Genomic DNA, 14746 nt, shown 5'->3' with positions numbered 1-14746 from the left:
AGGAAAAAAAGGCAGACAAGTCTGGGAAGACAAGATTAAGAAGAAACGATGTCTCAGCTTTAGAGTTTGGGTACGGCCTCCAGATGCTTGGGGAACACTGTGTCTCCACAGCACAGAGGTAGATGGCGGAGTCTCTGGGCTGGGAAGCAGAGATGTGCAGGGAGCTGTGTCTCTCCTTTGTGTTAATTGTGGCGCTTATTCTTCCTTTCTTCTTCATCTCTAAGTTCAGTATAAACAAGGAGACAATGCTTCCTTCAGGATTCTGTCGCATCCACTGTAAGGTGGTCATTCCTGTGGGGTAACTGCAATTGATTGTGATAAATTCTCCCTCCTGGGCTCTCAGGTACTGGGGACTCTGCTCCACTCCATTTTTGCCACCTGCCCCTGTTTTCAAAGACATGGTCAATTACTGAAACATTTCTACAAATTTCTTTCCTTTATACACTTTCCAGAGCGCACTCCAGATTAGCCACTTAGAGTCCCTTATCTTCCAGCCTCTGAATTTTGAAAACATATCCCTTTAGTCTTCCTGATTCCATATCCAGAAAATCCCCAACTTACAGCTCAATTGAATCCACAGAATAGCCACCAAAACTTGCCAGGTCTTCATCATTATTACTGCTGCTGGGGCTCACACCGGTTTCTGTGATAGGATTTGAAATATGTTCACTTGTCAAAGGAGTCTTTCATTAGTATAACTTCTCTATGTTTACTTTAGAAATCAAACGGGATTCCCAGCTCATCAGAGGCAGCACAAATGCACACTTCTGCATTATTTTTCATGCATTTATAATAGGGCTGCCTGCACAGAAAACCAGCCATGATCTTTTAAATAAAATGCCCACATTGCCACCTAGTGGCAAGATACAAAGCCATTTGTTATGTAGGTGGAATAATCTGATAAAAAAGTGACAAAAACCAAATCCAAGATGAACCTACATAGTATTAAAGGTAGCAACTAGGAGTCCTGGGAGGGGGCAGTTAGGTGGGGAATAGAAGCCCCATGATTCTTTGGCTTCAGCCAGCTTGCTAGATCAGAGTTGGTGACAACCTGTGCATTCCAAACTAAATCTTTCTGAAAACCCAAGGACAGTTCTGTTCTCTGTTTTTAAAAGGTATTTCTTATAAATATCTCTGGTTTCTTCATATGACACTACTATTTCTTCACTTGATACTACTTCAGACTCCTTTCTTAGTCTTATCTTTTTTTTCTGGACTTGTTACCATTTGTCCAAATCTCTTCAAGCATGTTTCAAATGTTACTTAATTCTTCTGGTTTTCACTCATCTATGTTTGTTATCTATGACTGTTTCAGTGGTTTTATCATGTTGTTGAATTGCTTTGAGTTTGTAGTGACTTTCCACTTTTGGGACTGACTCCATCACACCCCATATACCCTCCATATAAGAGATGAATATAGAGGTCATGTTTTTACCAGATGTCCTCTTCTCCTTGACTATAACTGGATCTGGGTGAATATTGGGCTTATTAATTTGGACAAGGGGGTATAAAATAGTAGTTAGACAGTATATGTTACTTGAGCTATAAAAACCTGTGTGTTTGAACCATGGTCATCCCTTAGCAAATGAAAGCTGAGTATGTTCAAACTCAAGTTATTGTGGAGTAGGAACAGACTTACAGTGGAACCTGGTCTCCCAAGAAGAGAAATGGTTATATATTCAGAGAGAAATAGGTTCAGAAAAAAATAGCCAATTGATAATTTGCTTTTTCTTGGGAGGTCTAGCTGTATTTTTTTGCAGATGGATTTATGTGACTCATCTATATCCTTTTAGCAAATCTCCTTTCCTGTGAGCTAATTTGAGCGAGTTATATGCCCAGTTAATTTTCAGAAAAAATACTGTAAATCCATGGTCCCTTGTTCTATAGATCACAAACAATTTTATAAAACTACATGCATGAGCGCCATTCTGATTGATGTGAGGTGATATCTCATTGTGGTTTTAATTTGCATTTCTCTAATGATTAGTGATGTTGAGCATTTTTTCATATGCCTATTGGCCATCTGTATGTTCTCTTTGGAGAAGTGTCTATTCATTTCTTTTGCCCATTTTTTTGATTGGATTGTTTGTCTTTCTAGTGTTAAGATTTACAAGTTCTTTATAAATTTTGTTTATTAACCCCTTATCAGACTTATTGTAAAATATGTTCTCCCATTGTGTAGTTTGTCTTTTTATTCTGTTCTTGTTGTCTTTGGCTGTGCAAAAGCTTTTTAGTTTGATATAGTCTCATTTGTTTATCCTGTCTTTTATTTCACTTGCCTATGGAGATAAATCAGCAAATATATCGCTGCGAGATATGTTGGAGAGCTTACTGCCTATGTTTTCTTTTAAGATACCTATGGTTTCACGGCTTACATTTAAGTCTTTTATCCATTTTGAATTTATTTTTGTGAATGGTGTAAGTTGGTGGTCTAGTTTCATTTTTTTGCAGGTAGCTGTCCAATTTTTCCAACACCATTTATTAAAGAGGCTGTCTTTACTCCATTGTATTTCCTTACCTCCTTTGTCAAATATCAGTTGTCCATCAACAAAACAGCACAGAATAAGAGCTGGCGAGGATGTGGAGAAAAGGGAACACACCTGCACTGCTGGTGGTAATGCAGACTGGTGCAGCCTCTGTGGAAAACAGTATGGAGATTCCTCAAAAAATTAAAAATCAAACTGCCTTTTGACTCAGTTATCCCACTGTTAGGAATATACCCTAAGAACACCATAGCACTGTTCTAAAAGGAGAAATGCACCCCCATGTTTATGGCAGCATTGTTCACAATAGCGAAGATCTGGAAACAGCCCGAGTGTCCGTCAGTGGACAAATGGATTAAAAAGCTTTGGTACATATATACTATGGAATACTACTCAGCCATAAGAAATGATGACATCGATCATTTACAATAACATGGATGGACCTTGATAACATTATACAGAATGAAATAAGTAAATCAGAAAAAACTAAGAACTATATGAATCTATACATAGATGGGACATAAAAGTGAGACTCAGAGACATGGACAAGAGTGTGATGGTAATGGAGGTGGGGGGGAGGGGATGGGCACAAAGAAAACCAGATAGAAGGTGACAGAAGACAATTTGACTTTGGGTGAGGGTTATGCAACATAATCAAATGTCAAAATAATCTGGAGATGTTTTCTCTGAACATATGTACCCTGGTTTATCAATGTCACTGCATTAAAATTAATAAAAATAAGATAAAAAGCTACATGCAGAAGTACATAAGCATCCCCATTAAACTTCATTTTCTCTGTCTCAATCTGTCCAATATACTCAAACATAATAGCTACCAATCTCAACATTGTGCTGTTTGCACATTTGGTAGGCATATCTTATGTGTACAGGTTAGGATGAAGGATAAAATCATGTGACATAGCAGTAGAAACAGTTCTTTAAACTGAATATTTGCATATGGTCGTTCTTTCAGTGGAGGACCCATGACCGTAACATTATGCAAAAAGGCAGAGTGAATAGCAAATAGGTTTGAGTCATAGCCCTGCCACTTCCTAGATACTGGGTTTTGAGAAGTTACCACAACACTCTAATCCTCAGTTTCCTATAAAATGGGGATAATAATTACCAAACTTGTGGTGAACATTTCAGATAACTTTGGGACTTACCAAAGTATAGTGGTTAAGAATACAGGCTTCGGCTTCTCTATCTGTATTTGAATGCCAGCGTTCCTCTTACTGACTGAGCTCTTGGAAGAATTCGTTCATTTCTCTCTACCTCAGTTTTTTGGGGGCTAATAATTGTACTTACTTCATGGAGCTGTGGTGAAGATTAAATCAATTAATTTATGGGAAGCACTTAGAACAATACTTTGTATATACAGGGTGAGACAAAAGTAAGCTTACAATTGTATGTGAAACAGTTTATTCTTGTATTCTTATTTATTAATTATTGTATTATTTTCCATACAAACAACTGTAAACCTACTTTTGTCCTGCCTTGTGAATTAAGCACTTGGAAAATGTTGGCTGTTATTATTATTGATAGTACAATAGGGCCTGTGATAAATATATTATATATCACTCAGTGAATATGTCATATTATTACTTTATTATTTTCCCAATGATATAATGAGAAACAAAATAGTCAAATGTCTTGCAAATGTTTGAGACAATTTAAGTCAACTGAAGTGCCTTAAATTTAGCAACTCTTTAAAGAATGTTTATTTTGAAATTAAATTTAATGGGGTGCCATTGATCAATAAAAGTACATAGGTCCTGGCTGGATGGCTCAGTGGTAGAGCATTGGCCCTGAGTGTGGAAGTCCTGGGTTTGATTCTCTGCCAGGGCACACAGAAGAACTGATCATCTGTTTCTCCACCCTTCCCCCTTCTTTCTTTCTTTCTTTCTTTTTTTTTTTTTGTATTTTTCTGAAGCTGGAAACGGGGAGAGACAGTCAGACAGACTCCCGCATGCGCCCGACCGGGATCCACCCGGCATGCCCACCAGGCGGTGACGCTCTGCCCACCAGGGGGCAATGCTCTGCCCCTCCGGGGCATCGCTCTGTCACGACCAGAGCCACTCTAGCGCCTGGGGCAGAGGCCAAGGGGCCATCCCTAGCACCCGGGCCATCTTTGCTCCAATGGAGCCTCGCTGCGGGAGGGGAAGAGAGAGACAGAGAGGAAGGAGAGGGGGAGGGGTGGAGAAGCAGATGGGCGCTTCTCCTGTGTGCCCTGGCCGGGAATCGAACCCGGGACTTCTGCACACCAGGCCGACGCTCTACCACTGAGCCAACTGGCCAGGGCCCCCCCTTCTTTCTTACCCCACCTTCTGCAGCCATGGCTTGATTGATTCTAGTGAGATGGCCCTGGATGCTGAGGATGGCTCCATGGCCTCTGCCTCAGGCACTTAAAATAGCTCTATTATGGAGCAATGCCCCAGATGGGCAGAGCATTGCTCCATAAGGGGCTTGCTGGGTGGATCCCAGTTGAGGCGAATGTGGCAGTCTGTTTCTCTGCCTCGCCTGCTCTCACTTAATTAAAAAAAAAGAGTATATATGTTTCAGGTGAACATCTCTATACCATTTGAACATTTGCTTGTGTTGTTCACCCATCACCCAAAGTCAAATCATTTTCCATCACTGTATATTTATCCCTCTTCACTCCCTCTCCCCCCTCTCCCTGGTTACCACATAACTTTAATCTATGTCAATAAGTCTCAGGTTTATATCCCACCTGTGTGTTTTAAAAACATCTTTAGTGAACTCATTCTATTTCATACTGCTCACGTCTTTTCTAAGAGCACACACATTATCTGTTAATAATATATGCTAAAAATTTGTTAGATACAATACATATATTCCTTGTTTATAGATTTGGGACTTCTTTCATTCCCCTTAGGTTTTTAAAGATTTTTGTCCAGCCTGACCAGGCAGTGACACAGTGGATGGAGCATTGGACTGGGATGTGGAGGACCCAGGTTCGAGACCCCGAGGTCGCCAGCTTGAGCACAGTCTCATCTGGTTTGAGCAAAGCTCACCAGCTTGGACCCAAGGTGGCTGCCTTGAGCAAGGGGTCACTCGGTCTGCTGTAGCTCCCTGGCCAAGGCACATATGAGAGATCAATCAATGAACAACTAAGAAGCTGCAATGAAGAATTGATGTTTCTCATCTCTCTCCCTTCCTGTCTGTCTGTCCCTATCTGTCCCTCTCTCTGACTCTCTGTCTCTGACACACACACACACACACACACACACACACACACACACACACACACACAAGATTTTTGTCCAATGCCTCTTAAATCATGCCTTTAAATTCTTTTTGTATTTTGGAAATGAATTTAAATGATCTAGAAAACTTGATTATATTAGAAGCAGCTAAGATATCTCTATGTATCTCTTATAATTTTTTATTTCTTCAATTTTTTTCTTTTCCAGTCTTAAAATCATTCTTATTGATGGAAAATAGGGAATGAAAACAGGAATTGCAGCACTCTACCTCTTCTCTGTCATCTGTCAACATTATTCTACTTTCTTATTATGTAACTCAACCTTCTCCTCTTCCCCACCCTTCTCTTTTCTCCAAGCTTCTAAAGGCCTTCATGTTGCCCTTATTTCTTTAAGCTTTAACTTCATTCTGGGTTTTCACTTCTTAATGCTTTCCTTAAAGGCTCATGCTATCTTTGCTAATCTCCTTTGTCTATGAGTCTGACCATCTGTATTCTTATAATTTGTAGTTAGAATCTGAGTGAATGTATTTCCCTGTGCTGTTATAAGTTTTCTTAGATGACTCCATCTTTCATATTCTTACTGGGATTACTTATAATGGGATAGAAAGAATTTAATTTGCTGTAGTGCTTCTGATTCAATTAACTACAATAATATTTAGATTTTTTGGTCATCTTTTTTTTTTCAAGGTTCAAGTCACAAAACATAAACTTCATCATTTTAACCATTTAAAAGCAAACAATTAATAGCTTGCAGTACATTTACAATGTTTTGCATCAATCACCACTACCTAGTTCCAGAACATTTTCATCATCTCCAAAAGACACCCTATGCCATTAAGCAACATACTCATACCTCTTTCTTCCCAGCCCCAGGTACTCATTTATCTGCACTGTGGCTCTAAGCATTTCCTATTCTTGGGAATTTTCATGAATAGATTATGTAATACAAGCATTTTGTGTCCGGCTTCTTTCACTTAGCATGCTTCAAGTTTCATCCATGTTGTAATGTGTGTCAGTATTTTGTTGCATTTTATTGTTGAATAATTTTCACTGATTTGTTGAGTTTAAAGAAATGGTTGCTGAAGAAAAGGAATAAATAAGGAGCTGGATTATCTAGAACCACAGGGTCTTATTGTGCTTTTAGTGGTAAGTGACCTTGTGGAAATTACTTCATTTCTTTATGCCTCAGTTTCCTCATTTTTAAAATGGAGGTCTTAATAGTACCTAACTCATAAAAATGTAGCAAAGATGACATGAGTTAATATGTTTCAGAGCTTATAGTAAGTGCTTAACAAACATTATCAATGGTGATGATGATAAACAATGTTATAGGATGCTGGATTGGGAAGTACTTAATAACTTTATAAGAAATAAATCAGCATAGTATATCATGGTATAATGAGAAAAACTGGTATATCATGGTATAATAAAGAAAACTGGGTTATTTAATTGCTGGGTACTCCAAGTTGCCCTCATGCTATCACTGGAGGTCAGCATCAGCAACTTTAGCTATGAGATTTGTGGCAGCTCTTATTAGTGCACAATTGTGTGACGTTATTAGCAACTACTTTCTTTCTTCTACTCTTCCAGCCTCCGTAGAAGGAAATAGAGGGATGTGTTAAATTTTCTTCTTAAATCAGGAGTTTGGTAACTCTTGTCTTTTCTTTTTCAAATTAAAAGCTGTCATTTATTGAGTAGTGGGAAATACATTGTCTCTTAACTGTCATAGCAATCCTGTAGGTAGGTTCAATTATTATCCTTTCCTCTTTTTCCTTCATATATATATATTTTTAAAATGCATATATTTAAAGTCTACATCATGATGATTTGATATACATACTAATAGTGAAGCTGTTAGCACATCACCTCACATAGTGATTATTTTTTTGGTGATGAGAACACCTGAAATCTACCCTCTTAGCTTATTTTCCAATGTTTAATACTATATCATTATTTATTAGATCTTTAAACTTATTTATTCCACATAATTGCAACTTGTACCCTTTGTAGAGCCTGGTCTTTTCTCAAGAGGACATAATACATCTTTATTTTTAAATCCTCCTTCCAAAGGGTTAGTCCTGGCCAAATCCTTTAGTTTTCAGCTGATAATGAAAATTTGGGGAATGACTACTAAATAGTTTATGTTAAGTCTTTTTAATATTCTAAGGGTATTTCTAGTTATTTTTGTTGTTTTATATCCATGTAGAGGTGGAAGAAAATAAAGCAGCCTGTATTTGAGAGAACTTGGAATATTAATGTTTCCATTGCCTTGAAAAAGAAAAGGTAAACACCATACTGAATGTTTGATTCAAAATGTATTATTTTGAATGTATAAATCAGGGATAATTTCACAAAGATTAGTGACATGAGGTCACAAATATTGTAATTTCTGTGAGTCACAAAATTCTTCCACCTTAAGGAAAAGAGTGATATTTCAATAGTTTTCTATTTATCTATTCATCATCAATCAAGTAATACTCCACTTAGTTTTTTAATCGGGTCTTTAACAAAGGAGCCAAAGAGAGAAAAGATGACTTATTGATCATAATAGTCTGGGGCAGGGGTGCAGTGAGGTGGGTGGCGTGATAAACCAATGTTGAGATGGTTAGGACTAGGAAGACAGATTGTATAAGAGGGCAGAACTGCTAAGGTGGGACTTGCTAGTTTCAAATGATGCTTAGAGAACTAGTCTGTCCCTTTAACCTACTTTTCTTCACTTCATTTCCATGTTGTATTTCTGTGATTATTTTTATGTCTACTTCACAAACATGAAAAAAGGCTCTGAGACACCAAATTTGCATAGCTAATAAGTAGTAGAGCCAAAGCTGGCTTCCCAGTCATTAGAATCTAATTCTAAACATCATGCGAGGGAGCCTCAAAGACAAGGGAGAGCTGACTTACCTGAGAGCAGACATATTATCTGAGATCCTTTCCCCTTACTCTATTTTCAGTCAAAGAATCCATGTGCTTCTGGAATTAGAAGTAGTTGTAACTGATTTTTCTTTTGTTTTGTTTGTTTGTTTTCTAGCAATGTTCCAACAAAAAAAGCTGTCTTTGAGAGGAAACAGGGCTCCTCAATCTGAGCTTCCCAAGCAACCTCACTACATCCCTCATCTGGCCCTTGAGGTTTTTGTACAGCTCTCCGGTGCCCTAGGCACCGTGGCTCCCAGAAGACAGTAGTAGTACAAGACTGAGTCTGATACCTGGACTGAGGATTCACAATAAAGGAGTTATTGTCTTTCACATTTCAGGCTCCCAAGTTTTTGCTGTTTTCCATTGTCTCCCTCTGGAGAAACTGCACAGCTTTGTTGGGAATTGGACATACCCCAACAAAGAAAAGAGTAGAGTACTCAGTGGACATGTATGTTCAATTCATAGCCACAGATGTTCCTTCTGGAAGGATAACCTGACCTGTCTGTTTGACTGAATTGCCACTAGCTCCTCCTTCAGGGAAAAAAAAATTGCTTGTTTTATGAGTTTGACCAGAGTTGTATTTTCTGGAAAATATTTTCATTATTTTGAAAAAATAAAAAAATTTATGTAAAACGAACTGACCAAACATTAAGATCAGGATGACAGAGTCCAGAGAAGAGTTTATTGTTAGTGTCTCTGGTTTACATCAGGGAGGGGTCACTGTCAAAGTAAAGATACAAAAGGATTATAGTTGTGCTTGGAACTCATGCATAAATTATGACTGTTTGTTGAAAAGCCCTCTTGTATGACAAGTTAATGAACAGGTTATAAAATAGACTTCTGACACTTCAAAATCTGCTTTTTGTCTCACTACTGTCTTCATTCTTACGAGACACTTTGGGTGTACGTTAGTCCTTTTGTACAAGGTGAGTTGCTACTTCCCTAATAAGTCTGTTGTCTCTAGGACACATATTCTAAGGGAGAGTAACTCTTACTAGAACTTAGATATTACACCATGTTCATATTCTAGACTGTTAAGTTGTTTCTATTTTTTTGTATTTTTGTAAACGTTGTGACAAGTATATATTTTCATAAATGTTATTCATACATCTAATTATTTCCTTAAAATATGATCATTGGAAACACATTTTGACCAAATGTCCAATGTTGAGTTGTTAAAATCAATACTTGGCCAAAGCTAAAGCTGAATCTGAATATCAACAAAATAGAATTAAGAAATGCAGAATAAATCTGAAATTTTATCCAAAATTTAATTATTATTATCATTGTTTAAGGTTTTAGCATACAAATTTTGAAAGTTTAGCATTATAGTACTGGAACAATAACTACTCAGGACTATTTTTTTAATTAGATTTTTTTATTGAGGTATAATTGATGCATATTAGATTCAATGGACTGTTTATTGTTTGATTGCTCCTGTATTGCGATAATTCACTTTTGCCAAACTCTCTATTAAAAATGGTAATAAAGCAAGATATATTTTGGCTATCTATTCTAGGAGAGGTTATGTCAATGATACATTCATCCTTTTTTCACCTGGACTTAAAGATTTGATGCAATTGCATTATGGTAAAGTCATTCTTTTTGCAAGGTGTTTTGTGCACTTAACATTGTTCTGGTTTTGATTGTTTGTTTTTTCCCCTTGCTTTGTTCCCAAGCCCTGCAATTATTTTATCCAGTTTCAGAACTGGAAAAATTGCTCTTCAAATATATAAACTTATACTTAAACTAGATGTGATTGGGCTTAACAGTTGAGTATTTACAGACTGTATTTCTGGTTACATAGTAAGTAGCTTAAGACTAGTGGTGTCCATTTGGGAAGTGGCCAGGGGAGGTCTTTGGAATAATAAAAAATAACAAGAAGAAATTTTGTGATTTTGTGTATGTGTGTTTAAAACCTTTATTATTTTCATAGATGGGAAAAAACGAATGACATTGTTATTTATTATGTTTTGTTGATTGCTAAAGTTATCATATAACTCTATAAATTGACTGCCTGCCCATTTATACTTCTTTTTGTGAATTGCCCGTTTTCCCCTCAAGGATATTAATCTTTTTATTATTGATTTATAAGAAGTTTTAATTATAAGAATACTATCAGTATAATCCCATGGTTCATATTTTAAAATAACTGATGGCAAAGTACTTTTACTCTATTACTAAGCTTGTTGTTTTAATCAATGAGCATAATTGCAGGACAATTTGTTTCCTGCCCCTCAAGGACAGGGTTCTGATGAATCTTTCCTTTCCTCGTTTCCAAGATGCAGTTTCACAATGTTCCTTAACCCTGAGACAACCAATCATAAAGTTTGACCACCTTCCCAAAAGTACTCCAAACTGCAGGGCTCTGTCTCAAGAGGAAACAAATTGTTCACTCTATGCCCATGCCCATTCAGCATCTCTTCTGCCCCTTGGGATTTGTACTCAGCTTCTCCTTTAGTCTTTCTCGCCATGTCGTTAGGAGCACAGAAGTATACAGTCGCACCTGGTATGTGGACAGAGAGTTTCCACAGGTGGAAGGAGGTCTTACTTCTAATCTGATAGACCTGAAAACCTTTGTGATCTTTCTTTTCATTTTACTTCATGCTTCAGAGAGAAGCCACTTTAAAAACTTTTTTAGATATTAGACATATCAAAATAAGACTGGAGACTGACTGGTTTTGTACATGCAGCTTAGTGTCTGGTGCACACCTTAAAAGAGGGTGATATGGTCCTCCATCTGGGTCACCAAGTCTCTGATGGTTTTTCTGAAGAACCAAGGATTTTTATTAGAATGAATAAAAACAGAATTGACTTCAGTTAATAAAATAAGAGGTAAGAGAAATTATAAAACCAGCCAGAATCTTAAACTGTCATTTTGCTCACCAGAGAACAACAATATCCCAGGCTGTTCCAGGCCTGGGAGCTGCAGAGAGCAGACTTTTCTCCTGGCTTGGGCTGGTTGTCCACAAGACCTGCCCTGTCTTGGAAGTGCCACACATGTGAGGTTGAGGCTGCTAACATGTACCAGTGGTTGCACATTTCCCCTTTTGGTTTTGGGGAGTTGTTCTTTTAGTTTTTCCAAATGCGAAACTCACTAAACCTCCTGGGTCCTTAGTGGTAGATACAGGTACTGTGATCCCATATAGAAATCTTTCTTTCTTTCTTTTTTTTTTTTTTAGAAGCTGGAAACGGGGAGAGACAGTCAGACAGACTCCCACATGCGCCCGACCAGGATCCACCTGGCACGCCCACCAGGGGCGATGCTCTGCCCACCAGGGGGCGATGCTCTGCCCCTCCGGGGCGTCGCTCCGCTGCGACCAGAGCCACTCTAGCGCCTGGGGCAGAGGCCAAGGAGCCATCCCCAGCGCCCGGGCCATCCTTGCTCCAATGGAGCCTCGGCTGCGGGAGGGGAAGAGAGAGACGGAGAGGAAGGAGGGAGCGGGTGGAGAAGCAGATGGGCGCCTCTCCTATGTGCCCTGGCCAGGAATCGAACCCGGGTACCCCGCACGCCAGGCTGATGCTCTACCGCTGAGCCAACCGGCCAGGGCCCATATAGGAATCTTTCTTATTTTGTATAAGCACACAAGTGCTTCTGCACTGCAGGAAGGAACAAAACAGTAACATCCTACTTTGGGATAAGGAGTGAACATTGAGCATTTCTCACAATTCTTATTGAATTAGTGGCTTGAAGAGGGTAATTCTGGTTTGTGAGACACAATCTGCCTCTTCTATGTCTAGTTAATTCAAAAGAAATGACTAATGATGATGATGATGATAACTGATATTTATTGAGGCATACTAAGTGCTGGGCATTGGACCAGCACTTTACATACATTAATGCAAAAGACTATAAAAATAGGTGTTAATACTCTTACCATCCCCATTTTACAGATAAGGAACTGATGATCGGAGAGGCTAACTAAACTGTCCAGCCCACACACTGCACAAAAGTATTGAAGCCAGGATTTAGCACCAGATCTGTCTATCCATTCTCTGAGTCCACAGGCCTTCTGTTTCTCTTTTGTATGTGCTGTCGATGTTTACTCAATAGATATTCACTAACTTTCAGACACTTTACAGGTCTGTTATGTAGCATATACTTTGAATTATAATAGTTGTAGATACTTTAATGTTCTACTTGCTAACTTCGTAAGTGGTTTATTTTATATGTATAATATTTTGTAGTTTGGTAACTTCCATCTTATAATATATACTTTGCATTTGTAATATGGGTAAAATTAGACACAAAATTAGCAAGTTTGTTTTGTTCTTATAATAAAATAACATACTGTTTGTAAAAAAAAAGAAGTCTCTTATTTTGTTTGACTAATAGCCCCTTTATATATATTTTTTCTTATGCAGATAGGTCTCTTTTAGTAGCTAGGTCTCTGCCACTGCTGGGGGAATATTACTTAATGGCTTTACACTTAGTCTTCAGATGCTAAGAAGATGGGGCCTTTTACCAGATCAGAAGTAGGTGAAGGGGGTGACGTGCCACACTAAGTGGCACAGTTAATTCATCCTCACTCTGTACTCCCCAAGGTTGAACTGTTATAAAATTAATGCAAGGCCTTTCTCGTGCTCTTGTTTGTAAAATTTATATCTGGACAATTTGTTTGAGTAATGCAAGTTCAAGCTGAACACCAGGGCCAACTTTGTGGATGTGAACCCTATTCAGTCACTGAACCTCACACTCAGGCATTCCAATGCTTAGTTTAAAATTCATTTTGAAATTCTTTATAAGTTTTGAGCAAGAGGTACTACATTTTCACTTTGCACTGGGCCCTGCAAATTATATAAACCACCCTGTTAAAGGCTTATGTCTTCTGGAAACTCAGTAGTATTCTTCTCCATTTGTTGATCACTCAACCCTGTTCAGCATAATGAGGCAGCAGAGATCCTCATTTCACAGCCATCCACTAAGGCATGTTGCATTCTTATATTCCCTCTGCTCTAAGTTTCACATTATCCTCATCACAGGGCAACTTTGCAAAGTCTGTAACATGCCTAACTTTGAATAGGGGTCTTACACAACAGAAGAAGCTCAAATATTTGTCTTCGGGAGAAGCCTTTATGACAAACCTTGTCTCTGAAATCTTGTATCTCCTTCTTATCCTTTTCTTGCAAACTCACAGGTCATCTGCGGTCAGAAGATTTGTAAAGGCCATCAAACATGTCTCCATCTGTCCATCAGCAGGAGCAGAAACAACAGCTGCTCTAGAATGAGGTGGTTTTTGTGTGTGTGTGTATGAAGATTTTGAGCTTAGAGGAACACCAGACAATATCAGTTTGTTAGTTAATATTTACAACAATCTTCCCTGCTTTTATTTTGATGGTCTGTACCCTATTCTCAACATAGCAGCCAGAATGAGACTTTTAAATAGAAGTCAGATCATAATATTTCTTTCTAAAATCCCTCTTGTAGTTCCTCATTTCACCCATTTCTTGGGCATGTTGGGTACTTCCTAACTCAGGACTGAACTTTCCTTTCTCTGAAAATCTCCTATCCCAGTAACCTCATGGTTCACTCCCTAATTTTCCTCAAGTGTTTTCAGAAGATAACCTACTTTGATCACCTTAATTAAAATTACAAGGAGATCTGCTCTCCTGTGGCCCCACCAAAATCTTATTCCTCTTAACCTGCTTGATACTTGTCTCCATAGACTTATCTTCTAACATACTACATAAATTATTTATTATGTTTAATTCTTGCTAGAATGGAATATCCATCAAATATGAAATCTTTGTGCATTTTGTTAACATATGTATCTCAAATACCTAGAAGAGAGCCTGATACAGAGTGGACCCTCAATAAACATGTGTTGAAAAAATTATTTTATTTGAGAACAAGCATACTTTCTGCATTACAAAAGGATTGGATACATTGGTCCCATGGCCACACTTATCTCGTTAATTTTACATTTATGCCAACTATGTACCAGGCATATGTATATGCTTGTGGATTTCACAGAGGTAAGTGTAGTTAATTTCTTGAAGGCTGGCCAACCAGAGAGAAAGTTGGCTTCCTGTAGAGCTCCAGCCTAGTGCTTTCATTTGTCAATTCTGGAAGAGTGCTGAGGTGGTAAATCAAGACTGGAAGCCATAGGTTCCATCACTTTAT

General features: G+C 38.2%; 1 long non-coding RNA gene and 1 gene segment (V, D, J or C); one reads left to right on the top strand and one right to left on the bottom strand.

Moving 5' to 3' along the window:
* LOC136407917 (T-cell receptor alpha chain constant-like) overlaps window positions 1-14746 on the bottom strand; it is a 499087-nt gene that overhangs the window by 242954 nt on the left and 241387 nt on the right.
* The window catches only part of LOC136407919 (uncharacterized), a 158925-nt gene that overhangs the window by 71828 nt on the left and 72351 nt on the right, over window positions 1-14746 (top strand). The window contains exon 3 of one of the 2 annotated variants that reach the window (XR_010752029.1): window positions 8738-8876. The exons of the other annotated variant lie outside the window; for it this stretch is intronic. This is a non-coding gene — a long non-coding RNA (uncharacterized lncRNA). Of the gene's footprint in view, window positions 1-8737; window positions 8877-14746 lie in introns of those variants that run through there. 2 annotated transcript variants of the gene reach the window in all.

The sequence above is a fragment of the Saccopteryx leptura genome, chromosome 6 (assembly GCF_036850995.1).
Source record: "Saccopteryx leptura isolate mSacLep1 chromosome 6, mSacLep1_pri_phased_curated, whole genome shotgun sequence".
NCBI classification, from domain to species: Eukaryota; Metazoa; Chordata; class Mammalia; order Chiroptera; family Emballonuridae; genus Saccopteryx; species Saccopteryx leptura.
Note: the sequence above shows the minus strand (reverse complement) of the source record. Positions and strands in the feature narration are given on the sequence as shown.